General features: G+C 47.1%; 1 protein-coding gene across 3 annotated transcripts in view; it reads right to left on the reverse strand.

Annotated features, from left to right (window-relative positions):
• The window catches only part of KIDINS220 (kinase D interacting substrate 220), an 80,726-nt gene extending 80,072 nt beyond the window's left edge, over positions 1–654 (reverse strand). For all 3 annotated transcript variants that reach the window (XM_082305620.1, XM_082305619.1, XM_082305621.1), the window contains exon 1: positions 524–654. The gene's annotated coding sequence lies outside the window, so the exon portion shown is untranslated. The remainder of the gene's footprint in view (positions 1–523) is intronic.
• Between the last annotated feature and the right edge of the window lie 5,471 nt (positions 655–6,125).

Raw genomic sequence — 6,125 nt, forward strand, 5'->3', positions numbered from 1 at the left:
TGGAAAAGATGAAACCCCCTTGGAAATCAGACGCCGGACTTTGCTGACAGGCCGAGCTCGTCTCTATCTTTCCGAGTTAACAAAAGGAGAGAAAAACGGTACGAGAGGCTCCCCCACCCCGGCGGGCGGAGCTGACAGCGATACCGGGCCGTGCCTGCGGCGCCCACCGGCCCCGTTACCTCCGGTGAGGTGTCCCCGCCACCCCCAAGGAGGGCCCTGCCCGCCCGTCGCACACCCGGAGCCCCAGGGGCTGCCAGCGCGGAGCGGCCCAGGCGCCGCCGCCCTCCCGGCCGGCCCGGGGAGGGGCGAGAGGGCGCCGGGCCCACAGGCCCACCGCGACCCTCAATCCCCCTCCCCCGCGCGTCCCCGCCGCTGCGAGGGGGCGCCGGGCGCGGCGGCGAGGAGGGGCCCCGCGGCCCCCTTTGTTTGGCAGCCGGCAGCGCCCCCTCCCCCGTGCCCTTTCCCTGTCCTTCCGCGCCCGGCCCGCGCTGTCCCCGCTCCCCACCCTCCTGTCGCCACTCACCCCACGGCCGGAGGGACTCGGCCCCTGCGGGCGGCTCCCCGCGCCCAGCCGGACACTGACAGGGAGGCAGCGGCCGGGAGCGCTCCTCACTTCCCCGCGGCAGCGGCGGCCATCTTACCTCCTCTGCCCGCCTCCCCCCGCCACCGCGCTGGTCACGTGGGCTGGGGGGCGGCACCGCCCGCCGCCGGAGGGGGAGCGGCGCCCACCGCCGCGCCCGAGGGGCCGCCCGCGGGAGGCGGCGCGCCGCCGCCGGGAGCCGCTGCTCCGGCAGCCCGCAGGGCCGGCGCGCTAATAACCCGGTGCGAGCAGCTAATAACGGGCCCCAAGAAACCCTGCCCGGGAGGCCTGACGGCAGTGAGTCACCGCGCTCCGCAGCGTGTCCCCCCCGGGGGTGGCGGCGGGAGGAGGCGCTGACTGACGGGGCTCAGGCGCGGGCGGGGCTGAGCCGAGGCGCAGCTCTGCGCCCCTCCGGGTGGGCGCCCGCAGGGGAGGCACCGCCGCCGGGAGGGCATGGAGCACAGCGGCCGCCGTAGCGTTCACCCCGGGGCTGCTGACAGAAAATGAGAGGGGGGGAAAAAAAAAAAACCAAAAAACAAAAACCAAACCCCAAAGCTCTCACCACACCACAAACCTTGATGTTCACCAGCTTCTCCCAGACCTCCCCCGCGGCACAGGCCCGAGCAGCTTCGCGGGTGCTTTGAAAATTCACCTCAGGGCCCCGGCCGGGCTGTCAGGCTGGGCGTGCGTGGCTGTGGGCTTCCCAGGCCATTTCCAAGGTGTTTACGACCAACACAGATGACAATTCTTCAGCCTGTACTTTCTGTGATGATAAAATGCATCCAGTGACTGTAAAAGGTCACTTCCATCTTCAGTACAGTCCAAATCCATGATAACGGATACTTCTTTATTTAATTCATTTTGACAACTGGATGAGAGATCATCCCGAATGACTACAGTAATAACATCTTCCCGAGAGATCACAGAACCTTGCTTAAACCCGGGATGGCATCAAAGGATGGCAACCAGCAACAAACCAGCAAGAGAAAGGAGTATAGCCCCCACACTCCTGCTTATTTCTAAGCTTACTGATTCCCAAGGGTCCAAGCATTGATTTAAAATCTTCACAACACTGAGATCTTCCATCTCTGTAAAGAGCCATCACAGTTAGCTTCTTAAAGAAACATCCGACAGTGCTTCCTGTACATCCCAAGTACTTAGAACCAGAACATGTGCCGCCAAGTGCTTTTGCTCACTTTTGAAAGCATTATTGCTCCTATTAACTTAAGATAATTCTTCACACCCAGATAAAATAAACAACTTCCTTACATGCACAAAAATTGTTAATACAAGGTGAAAGGGCAAGCTATGAAAATCAAAAGCTAAATCCAGTTAGATCTTGCACCAAAACACTGATTCAGCAGAAAGACTGGGACAAATTGGGGGCATAAAGCACATTCGTATTTACGCAATAGAAATGCAACGTGAATAGATGCAGGACGAATGAATCCCTGGCAGTTACTGATGAGCTGAAAAGTGCTCACTCTGTGCTACCTGAACGTATGCGTACGGGCCACTACACAAGGATGAGTGGTCCCGATGTTTTCAGCATCCACATAATCTTATGTACATAAAAGAAACTCTAGTCTGATGAGACACTGCTTATGTTAGCCTCCCGAGACTTACGGATTTTCAAATGTTCTCAGAATATGACTTTTTCAGAGTTTATACCAAAACGTATATTAATCTCTCACTTCATGATCTCCTCATCACCCAAATTCTTTTCCCACTATCACAGCTTTACACCCATCAGGCGTTGGCTGTGTTCTCACCCCACAGCTACGAATTTGTCAGGCAGAGACAGTAGCTCCTTCCTTCCTGCGTACGAGGGAGCTGTACACACACTGGGAACACGGAGGGAGGGAAGGCACAGTTTTCTGTATGGTCCTTCACTTTCTTCCCCTTTTGCTACAGACTGATCCAACTCCTGACATCCTTGTGCTATCTGATCTGTTAGGGAAAGGCAAGACACTGTCTTGTGCTCTTCTACTCATACCCTACTCTTACATCAGGAACAACGTTTTCCCACCAGGGATGAATTCACATAGACAATGAAACATGGTCCCACTGAAGGGTCAAAACTGGAATCTAGTAGAGTTAGGATTTCACACAAAGCATTCCACTTCTCATCAAATACTTTTTTTTTGTTGGTAAAGCATATAAATAATCTCAACAGTTGTCCCCAAAAACTTTTGTCATATCATTAATAGTTTAAGTGACACTTACCTCACAGTAGAAATTTTCCAGAGTATGTGAAGTGTAGAAATACTTGATTTTTATGATGCTTTTAAAAAAAGGTAATAAATGTTGATGTTTGTAAGCAACTACAGTAGAGCATATAATCCTACAAAATAAGAAATTTCTCCCAAGCAATTTTCTCTTTCCAGCATTTCCATTCTTTCCAGGATTTCACAGAATGGTAGAGGTTGGAAGGGACCTCTGCAGGTCCCTTCTTTGCAGCAAGGGCACGTTGCTGGCTCACATTCAACTTGGTGATCACCAGGACCCCCACATCCTTCTCCACCAAGCTGCTTTCCAGCTGGGTGGCCACCAGCACATACTGGTGTGTGGGGTTACCCCTCCCCAGCTGCAGGACTTTGCACTTCTCCTCGCTGAACTTCATGAGGTTCCTGCCAGCCCATTTCTCCAGCCCCTTGAGGTCCCTCTGGGTAGGCTCATGGCCCTCTGGCACATCAGCCACTCCTCCCAGCTTAGTCTCACCAGCAGACTTGCTGAGGGTATGCTCTTCCCCATCATCCAGATCATTAACAAAGACATTAAAGAGGATCGGACCCAGTATCAACCCCTGAGGTACGCTGCTAGTTACCGGCCTCCAACTCGACTTTGTGCTACTGATCACCACCCTCTGGGCCCGGCCATTCAGCCCGTTTTCAGTCCACCTCGCTGTCTGCTCATCCAGCCCATACATCAACAGGTTCTGTATGAGGATCTTGGAGGTGGCAGTGTCAAAAGCCTTACTGAAGTCCAGGCAGGCAATACTCACTGCTCTCCCCTCGTCTACCAAGACAGTTGTTTCATCATAGGAGTTTATCAAGTTGGTCAAGCATGACTTCCCCTTGGAGAATCCATGCTGACTCTTTCCAATCACCTTCTTGTCCTTCACGTGCCTGGAAATGTTTTCCAGGATTAGTTCATATTCAATACTCCAAAATCACGGATAAAATTTAGCAAGACTCACCAAAAAAAAAAAAAAAAACCAAAAACAAACCAAACCAAAAAAACCCAAAAAATGAAAAAAATAAGTGCATTTTTCAAGTACTTCTTAACCTTTTTGTTTAGCCTCCCTCATAATAGAGGTTTGATTTTCAATTTTTCAATTTTTAAACAACTAAAAAGTTTGTCACAGTAACCAAGCTTGTCTCAGGCACAAAATTGCCCCACTATTTCAAATTTCAACCTCTACCCAATATAAATATAAACTAACAATTACTGCTGTGCTTTAATTATTAATAAGCTTATTATTCTGATTATAATTACTATAATACTTAAAACTGTTTTCTTTCCTTCCTCCAATTTCCTCAACTTAAATTGATCAAAATCATGACCATGTAACATGCATATTTTTGCCATCTGACAAAAACATTACTGTGGGAAGAGGCTGTTATGGGGTAGAGAGTATATGGGCAGCCACGTTACTCATTGTGTAACAACCCAAATGGTAAAGTAGGCAATGGAGGGCAAACCAGGAGGATTTGACACAAAGACCAACACATTTCAAATAAAAGGAAAGCTGCCATGGAATTCTCCCCCATGAAATAAGTTATTCTTTATCAATCAAGTAATTTAGGTATCCCATCAGGAAATCACTGGGAAAACATTGCTTTAAGCATGTGTAATACAGCCGTGTTTTGGTTTTTATCTTGTGCTTCATTTGTATTTAAGTGTTTTTCTTATTACCGCAGAATAACTAGAATAGAAGTGGGGAGAATTCCTTTTACTGTCATAGTTTATTTCGTTTGGAAAGATGATGAGTAACCCACACAGAGAAGTAACTCTTTTGCTACTACAGGTGACCATCCTAGGAAGATCTGTAAGATGTACTGGCAGACCTTGCTGAGGGTACAGGTCTCCAACTCTAATCTAGTAAGCAGGCTGAAGACATCTTCCCCCAGAACTACTTCTGTATTCTATACTGAAACATCCTGCACGTTATCAGGAAGTTACTCAGATGGAATTAAGTTAATTATAGGCACAGGAAAATATCTGCTGGCTCCAGGATGTTCTTAATCAGGACTCTTTTGGTTCAGTACCTTAAAAGAGCAGAGTTAAAAATTTCCATCGTAAGAATAATGGGATTCACCAACAAGTCTTAGCATCCTGAAGCAGTAGCAGGAAGCTGTGTTTTATCTTAATCTGTGCAAATGAGTTTTTCCACTCAATGCAGTAATATATGTTTAGTTTGTGAAGATACTTTCCATACTCCTGACCGACTCCATTGTGAATGAATAGCTGAGAAGGCAATTTCCATTGCAGTCTCTAACTTCTGGTTGAAATGACAAAAATCACCAGGGCTTCTAAAATCACATCTTTGTGTTGAAATGGCAAGTATTTTTATCTCCCAAGATACAGCTTGCTAAAAGAGAATTCTAAACACACAAGGCTTAAAAATCTCATTACTGCAGTAGGGCCTTTCTAGAGACCAACACACATTCCAGTATTCCTTCAGGGTGGGACCACTTGCAGAAACAGATCTTTGTAAAGATGTCTTCAAAGTCACATTTGCTTTACAAGGTTTGTACCGAAGCAGAATTAATACCAGATCAAGACTTCTCTTGAAAATTATTCCGTATGACACAGGAAGTGATGCCAACAGCCCTTGTTTAGTAGTGACGTACAATATCCCTTCTTTTCTAACAATCTAAACGCACATGGTAAAGAACCTGTGGGTCAAGGAGCCTCAGCCTGCTTTAACACACTGTCACCAGCCAACAGAAACTATCGTAGTGGAGTCCTAGTAGCCAAGTTTCAAAAAGCATGAAAATGCACATGTATGGTACACATTTAGTCCTGCTCCTTTGGAATCAGCACTTAAAGCAGCAGCTCGTTCAAAACATTGATTTTGATTTGTTAGTCATGAAGTTTCCATTTCTCAAGCTAAAAATACGTGAGTTGTCACATTCAGAAGTAGCGCACATGAGGTAGCAATATGCTTTGAGATGGATGCTTCAAGTTGCATAAATACCTTTCCCAAGTAGCAGGAGGCTAGACTTGAAATTCTATTTACCAGCTCTACTGGAAAATAATTATATACGTATATTTGTATATAAGCTCTAGAAAACAAATGAAATAAAAGCAATTTTGAAGCAGAACACTCCAAACAACAGCGTAAATGCATGCATTGTAGTGTTTAGTAATCTAAAAGGAGAAACTGCATTAAAATAATTTTGTTCTTTAGCACTCATTACAGACAGACAGACACCAAAGAATTTAGAAAAACAAGTTCACGTTTTTTTAAACTACAGTTTAATCAGATTTAAAGACACAAATTAGAAAAAAACATTTATAGGCAAGTTAAAAACACCTT

Source organism: Platalea leucorodia, assembly GCF_965183815.1.
Source record: "Platalea leucorodia genome assembly, chromosome: 3".
Lineage (NCBI taxonomy): Eukaryota > Metazoa > Chordata > Aves > Pelecaniformes > Threskiornithidae > Platalea > Platalea leucorodia.